At 40.6% G+C, this 14,511-nt stretch overlaps 1 protein-coding gene across 1 annotated transcript in view; it reads right to left on the reverse strand.

The window, feature by feature from the left end:
• SCIN (scinderin) overlaps nucleotides 1-13,830 on the reverse strand; it is a 249,346-nt gene extending 235,516 nt beyond the window's left edge. Inside the window, exon 1 of the mRNA XM_079931577.1 lies at nucleotides 13,610-13,830. The gene's annotated coding sequence lies outside the window, so the exon portion shown is untranslated. The remainder of the gene's footprint in view (nucleotides 1-13,609) is intronic.
• Nucleotides 13,831-14,511: the final 681 nt, after the last annotated feature.

A 14,511-nucleotide genomic window follows, 5' to 3' on the forward strand; every position in this document is an offset into this window, starting at 1 on the left:
TCATAACAGCCCTTTCTGTCTTTTTGCTCCTTCTGTTCTAAGGGTGGTATTAGTGCCGTGATTCACTAGTCTCAAGGTACAGCACTACTTCTTGTGGTTTCCCTATTCTTTGTCCACATAGTTTTAAAAAACAGTCATTTTATTAAACACTCCTCAAAACACCCGATTTGAATTTATCACTTTTTTTTATCCTCCTAGGCCCCTGACTACCTCAAACAGTCATTTATCTTCTCAAGAACTTTGATGGTTTGGGGCCAACTATTCACCACATAGAATTAATCTTTAATAAGAAGATCTAGTTCTTTTGTTTTTTTGGTTTGTTTTTTTTTTTTGGTCATGCCACCCGGCATGTGGGATCTTAGTTCCCCAACCAGGGATCAAACCTGCGCCCCCTGCATTGGAAGCATGGAGTCTTAACCACTGGACTACCACGGAAGTCCCAAGAAGACCTAGTTTTAAAATGACATTTTCTTGTAATTATTTTATATTTCAGAGGAAACAGACATTCTGCATTATCATTTAACATTTGAGTTCTTGTCCTCTATTCCATTACATCTTACAGTCTTTAGGGAGAAAAAGGTTGTAGACTAAAATACAAAATTTCAAAAATAGCTAAAATGTTATATTATCTGATTGAAAATATATATTAAAATAAAAATATGTTTTCTCTTGTAAGAGATACGTTTTTAAATTTTAATGACTGGTTTTGGCTACCGTGGAGTAGCTAGGAACAGATTTGAACTCCTATTGTGAATACAATAAAAACTGGAAAAAATTCTAAATTTAAAAAATAACAATTTTTAGGCACTGAAAAGCTACCACCCAGGGCTATCTATGATCCTTGAGAGAAGTGAGGAAGATGAGGTGAGCCCTGCACTCACTGGCTTTTTCACTGAGGCATTTTCCAAACTGTTGTTAGCCAGGAAAATAGAGCCCAATCAGAGAGTACAGTCCCACTGGGTGAAGAAAACAAAGATCAGAGTTCAGGATTACATAGTCAGTGGGATTTGAGGATCAGAATACTAAAGAGAAAGAGGTCAACACAAGGAGGCCAAAAATATGCATTAAAATTTCCCTCTGGGACTTCCCTGGTGGCACAGTGGTTAAGAATCCACCTGCCAATGCAGGTGACACAGGTTTGAGCCCTGGTCCGGGAAGATACCACATGCTGTGGAGCAACTAAGTCCGTGCACCACAACTACTGAGCCTGTGCTCTAGAGCGCGCAAGCCGCAACTACAGAGCCAGTGTGCCACAACTACTGAAGCCTGCATGCCTAGAGCCTGTGCTCTGCAGCAAGAGAAGCCACCGCAATGAGAAGCCCACGCACTGCAATGAAGAGTAGCCCCGCTTGCCGCAAGTAGATAAAGCCCGTGCACAGAAACGAAGGCCCAATGCAGCCAAAAATAAATAAATAAATTTATTAAAAAATATATATATACCTCTGGTCATTGGCCAATACATAAGGTTTGCATGTTTATTATGAAGCACTGGGAGATATACCAGAGAATAGCTGTTGTGATACTGAAAGGTTGGTTAGAGATTTTAGAAGCTGCACAGACTGGATTTTGGGCCCACTAGAACAGAAAGTCCATCACAAACAGGGCTTTTAGTCTAGGAAGGTCAGCCTTACAAGTGAGGACAAAAAACCAGGAGTAAGAATATAACCAGCATAGATCAGGGCCACACGTCCTTAAATTAAGTCATTCAAAGTAGATGCTGGTAATTTACTGCTTGCCAGAGCAAAATATGACAAAATCTAGAAGAGTATATAATATAATCAAGAACTCCCACATACAAGAATTCACACTGTTTAACATAAAATTAAAAATTACTAAACAAGCAAAAACAACAACAGAAACAACAGGTAATCACTTATATTCGAGATGTAAAATAGTCAATAGGTCCAGACCCAGATATAATTAAGGAAATGGAGTTGCAGAAAAAGACTTCAGAATTACTGTGAATAATATAATAAAGGGGGAGACAGACCTTCAACATGGCGGAAGAGTAAGCCATGGAGATCACCTTCCTCCCCACAAATACATCAGAAATACATCTACATGTGGAACAACTTCTACAGAACACCTACTGAACCCTGGCAGAAGAACTCAGACCTCCCAAAAGGCAAGAAACTCCCCACGTACCTGGGTAGGGCAAAAGAAAAAACTGAGACAAAAGAATAGGGACGGGACCTGCACCAGTGGGAGGGAGCTGTGAAGGAGGAAAGGTATCCACACACTAAGAAGCCCCTTCGTGGGCGGAGACTGCTGGGGGCGGGGGCGCGGAGATTCGGAGCCAGGGAGGACAACGCAGCAACAGGGGTGCAGAGGACAAAGCGGAGAGATTCCCGCACAGAGGATCGGTGCCGACCAGCACTCACCAGCCCGAGAGGCTTGTCCGCTCACCCGCCAGGGCGGGTGGGGTCTGGGACCTGAGGCTCGGGCTTTGGAGGTCGGATCTCAGGGAGAGGACTGGGGTTGGCGGCGTGAAGACAGCCTGAAGGGGCTAGTGCACCACAGCTAGCCGGGAGGGAATCCGGGGAAAAGTCTGGACCTGCCTAAAAGTCAAGAGACTTTTTCTTGCCTCTTTGTTTCGCGGTACATGAGGAGAGGGGATTAAGGGCTCAGCTTAAAGGAGCTCCACAGATGGGCGCGAGCTGCGGCTATCAGCGTGGACCCCACAGACAGGCATGGGACGCTAAGGCTGCTGCTGCAGCCACCAAGAAGCCTGTGGGCACGCACAAGTCACTATCCACACCTCCCCGCCCAGGAGCCTGTGCAGCCCGCCACTGCCAGGGTCCTGTGATCCAGAGACAACTTCCCTGGGAGAACACACGGCGCGCAGCAGGCTGGTGCAACGTCACACCGGCCTCTGCAGCTGCAGGATCACCCCACATCCGTACCCCTTCCTCCCCCTAGCCTAAGTGAGCCAGAGACCCCAAAGCAGTGGCTCCTTTAAACCTGTCCTGTCTGAGCAAAGAACACACGCCCTCAGGTGACCTACATGCACAGGCGGAGCCAAATCCAAAGCTAAACCCCAGGAGCTGTACGAACAAAGAAGAGAAAGGGAAATCTCTCCCAGCAGCCTCAGGAGCAGCGGATTAAATCTCCAGAATCAACTTGATGTACCCTGCATCTGTGGAATAACTGAATACAAAAAGAATCATCCCAAATTGAGACAGTGGACTTTGGGAGCAATGATATATATTTTTTTTCCTTTTCTCTTTTTGTGAGTGTGTATGTGTTGGCTTCTGCATGTGATTTTGTCCGTATAGCTTTGCTTTTACCATTTTTCCTAGGGTTCTGTCCATCCGTTTTTTGGGGGTTTTTTTAATACAGTTATTAGTGCTTGGTATCACTGGTGGATTTGTTTTTTGGTTTGGTTCCTCTCTTCATTCTTTTTTCTTTTTTTAAAATTACTTTAAAAATTTTTTTAATTTTTAATTATTATTTTTTAATTTAATACCTTTATTTTATTCTATTTATTTATTTTCTCTTTCTTTCTTTCTTTTTTTCTCCCTTTTATTCTGAGCCATGTGGATGACAGGGTCTTGGTGCTCTGGCCAGGCATCAGGCCTATACCTCTGAGGTGGGAGAGCCGAGTTCAGGACATTGGACCACCAGAGACCTCCCAGCTCCACGTAATATCAAACAGCAAAAATCTCCCAGAGACCTCCATCTCAATGCCAAGACCCAGCTCCGCTCAACGACCAGCAAACTACAGTGCTGGACACCCCATGCCAAACAACTAGCAAGACAGGAACACAACCCCACCCACTAGCAGAAAAACTGCCTAAAATAATAATAAGGTCACACACACCCCAAAACACACCACTGGATGCGGACCTGCCCATCAGAAACACAACATCCAAACTCATCCACCAAAACACAGGCACCAGTCCCCTACACCAGGAAGCCTACACAACCCACTGAACCAACCTTAGCCACTGGGGACAGACACCAAAAACAACGGGAACTACGAACCTGCAGCCTGTGAAAAGGAGATCCCAAACGCAGTAAGTTAAGCAAAATGAGAAGACAGATACACACGGCACATGAAGGAGCAAGGTAAAAACCCACCAGACCAAACAAATGAAGAGAAAATAGGCAGTCTACCTAAAAAGGAATTCAGAATAATGATAGGAAAGATGATCCAAAATCTTGGAAATAGAATGGAGAAAATACAAGAAATGTTTAACAAGGACCTAGAAGAACTAAAGAGCAAACAAACAATGAGGAACAACACAAAAAATGAAATTAAAAATTGTCTAGAAGGAATCAATAGCAGAATAACTGAGGCAGAAGAATGGACAAGTGACTTGGAAGATAAAATAGTGGAAATAATTACTACAGAGCAGAATAAACAAAAAAGAATGAAAAGAATTGAGGACAGTCTCAGAGACCTCTGGGACACCATTAAACGCACCAACATTCGAATTATAGGGGTCCCAGAAGAAGAAGAGAAAAAGAAAGGGACTGAGAAAATATTTGAAGAGATTATAGTTGAAAACTTCCCTAATATGGGAAAGGAAATAGTTAATCAAGTCCCAGAAGCACAGAGAGACCCATACAGGATAAATCCAAGGAGAAACATGCCAAGACGCATATTAATCAAACTATCAAAAATTAAACACAAAGACAAAATATTAAAAGCAGCAAAGCAAAAACAACAAACAACACACAAGGGAATCCCCATAAGGTTAACAGCTGATCTTTCAGCAAAACTCTGCAAGCCAGAAGGGAGTGGCAGGACACATTTTAAGTGATGAAAGGGAAAAACCTACAACCAAGATTACTCTATACAGCAAGGATCTCGTTCAGATTCGACAGAGAAATTAAACCTTTACATAAAAGCAAAAGTTAAGAGAATTCAGCACCACCAAACCAGCTCTACAACAAATGCTAGAGGAACTTCTCTAGGCAGGAAACACAAGAGAAGGAAAGACCTACAATAACAAACTCAAAACAATTAAGAAAATGGGAATAGGAACATACGTATCGATAATTACCTTAAATATAAATGGATTATATGCTACAACCAAAAGACATAGACTGGCTGAATAGATACATAAACAAGAACCATATATATGCTGTCTAAAAGAGACCCACTTCAGTCCTAGGGACACATACAGACTGAAAGTGAGGGGATGGAAAAAGATATTCCATGCAAATGGAAATCAAAAGAAAGCTGGAGTAGCAATTCTCATATCAGACAAAAGAGACTTTAAAATAAAGGCTATTACAAGAGACAAAGAAGGACACTACATAATGATCAAGGAATCAATCCAAGAAGAAGATATAAAAATTGTAAATATTTATGCACCCAACAGAGAAGCACCTCAATACATAAAACAAATGCTAACAGCCAAAAAAGGGGAAATCGACAGTAACACATTCATAGTAGGGGACTTTAACAACCCACTTTCACCAATGGACAGACCATCCAAAGTGAAAATAAATAAGGAAACAAAAGCTTTAAATGATACATTAAACAAGATGGACTTAATTGATATTTATAGAACATTCCATCCAAAAACAACAGAATACACTTTCTTCTCAAGTGCTCATGGAACATTCTCCAGGATAGATCGTATCTTGGGTCACAAATCAAGCCTTAGTAAATTTACGAAAGTTGAAATCGTATCAAGTATCTTTTCTGACCACAATGCTATGGGACTGGATATCAATTACAGGAAAAAATCAGTAAAAAATACAAACACATGGAGGCTAAACAATACACTACTTAATAACCAAGAGATCACTGAAGAAATCGAACAGGAAATCAAAAAATATCTAGAAACAAATGACAATGAAAACACGATGACCCAAAACCTACGGGATGCAGCAAAAGCAGTCCAAGCAGGGAAGTTTATAGCAATACAAGCCTACCTTAAGAAACAAGAAACATCTCAAATAAAGAACCTAACCTTACACCAAAAGAAATAGAGGAAGAACAAAAACCCCAAAGTTAGCAGAAGGAAAGAAATCATAAAGAACAAATCAGAAATAAATGAAAAAGAAATGAAGGTAACAATAGCAAAGATCAATAAAACTAAAAGCTGGTTCTTTGAGAAGATAAACAAAATTGATAAACCATTAGCCAGACTCATCAAGAAAAAAAGGGAGAAGACTCAAATCAATAGAACTAGGAATGAAAAAGGACAAGTAACAATTGATACAGCAGAAATACAAAGGGCCATTAGAGATTACTACAAGAAACTATATGCCAATAAAATGGACAACCTGGAAGAAATGGACAAGTTCTTAGAAATGCACAACCTTCCCAGAATGAACCAGGAAGAAGTAGAAAATATAAACAGACCAATCACAAGCACTGAAATTGAAACTGGGACTAAAAATCTTCCAACAAACAAAAGCCCAGGACCAGATGGCTTCACAGGCGAATTCTATCAAACATTTAGAGAAGAGCTAACACCTATCCTTCTCAAACTCCTCCAAAATATAGCAGAGGGAGGAACACTCCCAAACTCATTCTACAAGGCGACCATCACCCTGAAACCAAAGCCAGACAAAGATGTCACAAATAGGGGCTTCCCTGGTGGTGCAGTGGTTGAGAGTCCGCCTGCTGATGCAGGGGACACGGGTTCATGCCCCGGTCCGGGAAATTCCCACATGCCGCGGAGCAGCGGGGCCCGTGAGCCATGGCCGCTGAGCCTGCGCGTCTGGAGCCTGTGCTCTGCAATGGGAGAGGCCACAACAGTGAGAGGCCCGCGTACGGAAAAACAAACAAAAAAAATGTCACAAATAAAAAAACTACAGGCCAATATCACTGATGAACATAGATGAAAAATCCTCAACAAAACACTGGCAAACAGAATCCAACAGCATGTTAAAGGATCATACACCATGATCAAGTGGGGTTTATCCCAGGAATGCAAGGATTCTTCAATATACACAAATCAATCAATGTGATACACCATATTAACAAACTGAAGAAGAAAAACCATATGATAATCTCAATAGATGCAGAAAAGCTTTCAATAAATTCAACACCCCTTTATGATAAAAACCCTCCAGAAAGTAGGCATAGAGGGACTTACCTAACACAATAAAAGCCATATATGACAAACCCACAGCCAACATCTTTCTCAATAGTAAAAAATTGAAACCGTTTCTACTAAGGTTTCTACTAAACCTCCTACTAAGGTCAGGAACAAGACAAGGTTGCCCACTCTCACCACTATTATTTAACATTGTTTTGGAAGTTTTAGCCACAGCAATCAGAGAAGAAAAAGAAATAAAAGGAATCCAAATCGGAAAAGAAGAAGTAAAGCTGTCACTGTTTGCAGATGACATGATACTATACATAGAGAATCCTAAAGATGCTACCAGAAAACTACTAGAGCTAATCAATGAATTTGGTAAAGTAGCAGGATACAAAATAAATGCACAGAAATCCTTGCATTCCTGTACACTAATGATGACAAATCTGAAAGAGAAATTAAGGAAACACTCCCATTTACCATTGCAACAAAAAGAACAAAATACCTAGGAATAAACCTACCTACGGAGACAAAAGACCTGTATGCAGAAAACTGTAAGACACTGATGAATGAAATTAAAGATGATACAAGAGACAGAGAGATATATCATGTCCTTGGTTTGGAAGAAGCAACATTGTGAAAATGAATATACTACCCAAAGCAATCTACAGATTCAGTGCAATCCCTATCAAACTACCACTGGCATTTTTCACAGAACTAAACAAAAAATATCACAATTTGTATGGAAACACAAAAGACCCCAAATAGCCAAAGCAATCTTGAGAACAAAAAACAGAGCTGGAGGAATCAAGCTTCCCGACTTCAGACTATACTACAAGGCTACAGTAATCAAGACAGTATGGTCCCGGCACAAAAACAGAAATACAGATCAACAGAACAGGATAGAAAGCCCAGAGATAAACCCACGCACATATGGTCACCTTATCTTTAATAAAGGAGGCAAGAATATACAGTGGAGAAAAGACAGCCTCTTCAAGAAATGGTGCTGGGAAAACTGGACAGCTACATGTAAAAGAATGAAATTAGAACACTCCCTGACACCATACACAAAAATAACCTCAAAATGGATTAAAGACCTAAATGTAAGGCCAGACACCATCAAACTCTTAGAGGAAACCATAGGCAGAACACTCTATGACATAAATCACAGCAAGATCCTTTTTGACCCACCTCCTAGAGAAATGGAAATAAAAACAAAAATAAACAAATCTGACCTAATGAAACTCAAAAGTTTTTGCACAGCAAAGGAAACCATAAACAAGGTGAAAAGAGAATCCTCAGAATGGGAGAAAATATTTGCAGATCAAGCAACTGAAAAAGGATTAATTTCCAAAATTTACAAGCAGCTCATGCAGCTCAATATCAAAAAGCAAACAACCCAATCCAAAAATAGGCAGAAGACTTAAATAGACATTTCTCCAAAGAAGATATACAGATTGCCCACAAACACATGAAAGAATGTTCCACAACATTAATCATTAGAGAAATACAAATCAAAACTACAATGAGATATCACCTCACACCAGTCAGAATGGCCATCATCATAAAATCTAGAAACAAATGCTCGAGAGGGTGTGGAGAAAAGGGAACACTCTTGCACTGTTGGTGGGAATGTAAATTGATACAGCCACTATGGAGGACAGTATGGAGGTTCCTTAAAAAACTAAAAATAGAACTACCATATGACCCAGCAATCCCACTACTGGGCATGTACCCTGAGAAAACCATAATTCAAAAAGAGTCGTGTACCACAATGTTCTTTGCAGCTCTATTTACAATAGCCAGGAGATGGAAGCAACCTAAGTGTCTATCGACAGATGAATAGATAAAGAAGATGTGGCACATATATACAATGGAATATTACTCAGCCATAAAAAGAAACGAAATTGAGTTATCTGTAGTGAGGTGGATGGACCTAGAGACTGTCATACAGAGCGAAGTAAGTCAGAAAGAGAAAAACAAATACCGTATGCTAACACATATATATGGAATCTAAAAGAAAAGTGGTTCTGAAGAACCCAGGGGCAGGACAGGAATAAAGTTGCAGAACTATAGAATGGACTTGAGGACATGGGGAGGGGGAAGGGTAAGCTGGGATGAAGTGAGAGAGTGGCAATGGACATATATACACTACCAAATGTAAAACAGATAGCTAGTGGGAAGCAGCCACATAGCACAGGGAGATCAGCTCGATGCTTTGTGACCACCTAGAAGGGTGGGGTAGGGAGGGTGGGAGGGAGATGCAAGAGGGAGGAGATATGGGGATATATGTATATGCATAGCTGATTCACTTTGTTATAAAGCAGAAACTAACAGACCATTGTAAAGCAATTATACTCCATGAAAGATGTTAATACTTATATATATTAAAGTTAGTGGGAAATAATAAGGAAACGAATGAAAAATAAATGATTTTTGCAGAGGTTTAAAATCTATAAAAAATATCCTGGGCTTCCCTGGTGGCGCAGTGGTTGAGAGTCCACCTGCCGATGCAGGGGACACGGGTTCATGTCCCGGTTCGGGAAGATCCCACATGCCACGGAGCGGCTGCGCCCGTGAGCCATGGCCGCTAAGCCTGCGCGTCAGGAGCCTGTGCTCCGCAACGGGAGAGGCCACAACAGTGAGAGGCCCACGTACCGCAAACAAACAAACAAAAATCCTAATGGACATTTTAGGACAATGGAACAGCAAAATATAGTATCTGAATTAATAACTTATCGAATAATTTTAACAGCACACTGACCGGAGGAGAAGACAAGTTCAGTGAATGTAGAGTTAAAACGTAAGTAAAACCCAGGAAAAGTGTGGGGACCCTCTGTAAGACTGTGGACCTCAGAATTCTCTCCTTCTCACACTAGTTTAGGTCTGCACCCACAGTTCATCAAAGTGACATTTAAGTGTCCCTACCAGTCTCTAGCTACAGCAGCTCCTGCTCCTGTAAGCAGAAAATCTATTTTATCTATGATTCTTTATATTTGCTTATCTCTCCAGATTTTGCATGGTGGTTTGCCCGGTAACCTCAGTTCTCCAATAAGCCCAAGATAAGTCATTGATTTTCAGATTATTTTTCATGATTTTTCTTATGAGTGATGACTTCTAATTTCCTTGCATGTCAGAGTTGAAACTGGAAATCTGCATACATTTTTAAATAAACTTTTTATTTTAGAATATTAATATACATTTTTCAGAATTTATCTCTTAATCCAAAACCAAAATGTCCCTAATACCAAATAAGGAGACATTTTTCAGAATGTCCCTGTTTCTCTTTCTTTTTCTTTCTTTCTTTTCTTTTTTTTTTTTTTTGAGAGGTTCAGTCTCCTCCAAAGGAAATGCTATGTCTGTAACTGGTCCTTGCATATGTCTCAACTGCAGTTTCATAGATGACAATCTTCTCAATAATGGCACTGGATCAATTGGACTACACATATTTATCTTTAAAAGAACCCGGACCTGTATTTTATACCACATACAAAATTACTCAGATATTGGTCATAGACTTATGTGAAAGCTAAACAAAGAAGCCTCTACATAAATAAAAATAAAATACATCCATGCAGTAGCCATAAAAATACTGACATTTGTTAAAATTAATAACTGTTCAGTAAACTAAATTTTCAAGAGAATGAAAGGTAAGATAAAACTGAGAGAAAATAACCTCAATACATATGTATCAACAGAACATACAAAGAATTCCTATTAAATGAGAAAAAGAACATTCAATTGTTAATGGGTAAGATTTAAACAAAACTTCCTAAAAGAGGATATCAAAATAGACAATAAATATATAAAAAGATCCTCAAAATATTAGTTTTCAGAGGACTGCAAGATAAAACCACTCCATAACCACCAGAATAGCTAAAATGAAAAAGACCAAAAAAGGATGTGTGAGGGTGTGGAGCAAATAGAAGTTTTACTGTTATCACCAATTTGGGAAAATATTTGCCTTTTCCTACAAATGCCATACATAATTATAATCCTTGACCTACCAATTCCTGCACAGTAATAAAAAAAGACTTATTACTGATACACACAACATGTATGAATCTGACAAACTTAATGCTGAGTGAAATAAGCCAGACACAAAAGAGTACATGACGTATGAGCCTATTTACAGGAAGTTCAAAAAGAAACTAATATGGTGATAAAATCAGGATACTGGTATGTGTGTGGTGGGGATTACTGTCTGGGTAGGGACACGAGGGAATCTTCAGGGAGGTCTAGAATGTTTTATATCTTGATTAGGGTAGTGGTTACACGAGTGAATCAACACATACAATTTTATCAAGCTATATATTTAAGATCTGAGCACTTTAGTTTGTGTAAGTTATATCTCTATTTTTTAAAAAGACGTATTCTCCTCTCCCATCCAAATGAACTCAATATAAGGTTGAAATCTTTGCTCCTCACACAATCAACCTTTCGTCCTGATGCAAGGACCAAACAGCAATGTTACCTTCAAAATATAAACATATTTTCCTTTAAAATTTAATTGTTAATATATTTTTCATAATAATAATAAGCTTCCTTTTGATTGTTCATGTTTTAAAAAACTGAATCAGCCTGCTGCCAAGTATATACAGAATCATCTAGTCCAATGTTTTTGTGAAATATTGAGTAGTGGGAATGTGAGACTAATCAAAGATCTAAAGCAAACATATTTTTAGGGTTGAATGGACGTTTCTGCTGCAAATTGTCTCCCAAGTAAAATGTCTAATTTGGGGGTCCCTTCATTGTCTAGTGACGATCCTTGAATTAAGAACAAAAGACTATACCTACCAGTTAACGCTTTATATATAGTTTTCCTTAGGTTTGCAGAATATTTGCTTAGTCCTAGTCAGTCAATTCCAGTTAAACCATTTAGCAATAATGTAACAAACCAGGAATCTAGAGATATGGAACTGGGGAAAGTTTACACTAGTTTAACAGAAATATAATCTGTACGTAATATCAAGTATCTTTTGGGGCATTTGTATTAATGACGGATCAGCCATTTGGGAGTGATTATAGCAGAAAGCTCCTTGTATTAGGAATCTGGCATCAACACTATTTAATCATGGAGCACTGGCCGAAGCTCTGGGTCTCAACTTACTTCTACATATAAAATAAAGGGTTATTTCTAAAGTTCTTCCATTCTATTGCCTAAGAGAAAGTCCCACAATAACTTTTTCATATACTATATTATGACTTTCTCCATACTAGTCACTTACATATGTGAACTTACTAGAAATTTAATCATTTTTTGCACTTTATATATAGATCAGTGCTTTGCTAACTATGAGGAAAAGAGAGCCATTTTGATATATGTGGCAGTACTACTTTAAGAAAACGTCATGGTATGCATTAGATCTCCATTCTCTCTCCCCTTTTCATTATGTAGCATGAAAATATTCTATATCTTGATTAACGTAGAGATTGACTACACTATGCTCATCGCTGCATACTGTACCTGATTATAGAAATACTCATCTGAATCATCTGAAAATACTCATCTTATTCATCTGTAATGTTCTCTCAATCCTATATCAAAAATTGTACCCAGGCAAGTTGGGAGGGCCTTGTTATATAATCAGGTCCCGCCCACCCAAATATAAAAGATACAATAAACAAGACAACAAACTGTTAAATATTTTCTACCTTTGTAAAAACAAATATACCTTTACAATATTTTTTTTAATGTGGTAAAGGAACAGTAAAATGCACAGCACAGTTTCAAAATTAATTTACTTTCTTGCCAAAAACACCGTGACGCAAGGGGGGTTGCAACTCCGTGGGGACGTTGCATTCTAGGCAAGAGCTCCCCGAGACTTAACCTCCAGAGAAACAACCTAGAACAAGAGACACCCTTGACTACTAGTGTGAACCTCTCTCTGACCTGAAGCTTCTCTTCCAAAACACAACCAAAGGGCTTCCTTGGTGGTGCAGTGGTTGAGAGTCCGCCTGCCGATGCAGGGGACACGGGTTCGTGCCCTGGTCCGGGAAGATCCCACATGCCGCGGAGCGGCTGGGCCCGTGAGCCATGGCCGCTGAGCCTGCGCGTCCGGAGCCTGTGCTCCACAACGGGAGAGGTCGCAACAGTGAGAGGCCCGCGTACCGCAAAAAAAAAAAAAAACGAACACAACCAAAGTGTAACCAGGGATATTAGGGCCAGAGCAAAGAGCCTCGACATCAGGTCACATTTGCCTACAGGCAAAAGACCTAGATACCTTTATTTTTAGGAAAATTTGACATGTGACCATTATCTTCTCGCTAATATTTGGGCCAGGTATATTAAATTGTCTAGTGTCCTTTGTCTCCAAAAGGTAAGGCAAAAGGTGGTCACTAGGGATACAAAAAGTTAGAGCTGAGGCCTTGGGACCATCAAACATACCTAAAAGTAGCTGGGGAGAAGTCCTGCTTCTCCACCCCGGGTTATGACAACACCCATACTTAGCAGGAAGCAGTTACAGTAAACAACCTGTGCCCATCAGCGCCCCTCAAGAATGAGAAGCAGGACAAAAGGCAGAGGAGGGATCTGTCACCGGCAAAGTCCATTAACAATTCCCAGGAAATAAAAACAGAATGCGGGCAATAAAGTCAAGTCTAACCTTTTTTTTCTCCTTTGGGCTTAGTCCGGTTTCATTTTCTCACAGGGGTCCGCATGCAGAGTCCACACACCGAGCACTTCTGACCGGGGTCAGGGTCAGAAGTTCCCAGGGTCGAGCGTCTGCGCCTGACACCTCAGCTTGGCTGGCTGTGCGCAGAAGGGCCGCGCGCGACCCCACAGTTCAAGATGGCGGTGGTGGGCTGTGCGCAGACGCGCTGCACCGGCACTGCCGGCTGGCGCCCTGAGCAGTACGCCTGCGCCAACCCGCAAGAACTCCGCCCTCTCCCCCGCTGACAAGACCCGTAGAAAGGAGCCCTGCCACGGCGTGTCAGGGAGAGCATGTACTGGGAAAGTAGGAGGTCATACCTCTCCATTCTTTGATCAAAGAATAAAGATTTCCTTTGATTCTGAACAAAAAAAAAAAGAAGGAAGGGAGGAAGGGAAGGAAGAAAAAGAAAAGAAAAAGAAATAAGATTTCTCTTTATGCCTGGAATTCTCTGCCCACTTGATGACCCCCAAGCCCTACCTCCAGGGCTCTTCTTTAAAAGTCTTGGAAGAAACCTGAGGCTGAGGCAAGGTTGTTTTTTTTTTTTTTGGCTGCACCCCACCGATCGAACCTGTGCCCTCTGCAGTGGAAGCACTGAGTCTTAACCACTGGACTGTGAGACAAGGTTTTAATCGAGACTTTTCAGAATTTTCTTTGCTCTACAACTGAATGTGATGATGGCAGGTCCAGCTGTTTCCAACTGTCCCCACTCCACCATCCATTCCTCCTCCCTGTCTCTTCCCACCCCAATATCACTCCACACTTGAGGGGTCTGCAATGCCCACAGGATCCATAGACATCTCTAACAGCGTTTCTTTACCCTTAGGGTCTAGGGAGGAAGACACCCACTGCAAGCA

Source organism: Stenella coeruleoalba (assembly GCF_951394435.1).
Source record: "Stenella coeruleoalba genome assembly, chromosome: 9".
Taxonomy (NCBI): domain Eukaryota; kingdom Metazoa; phylum Chordata; class Mammalia; order Artiodactyla; family Delphinidae; genus Stenella; species Stenella coeruleoalba.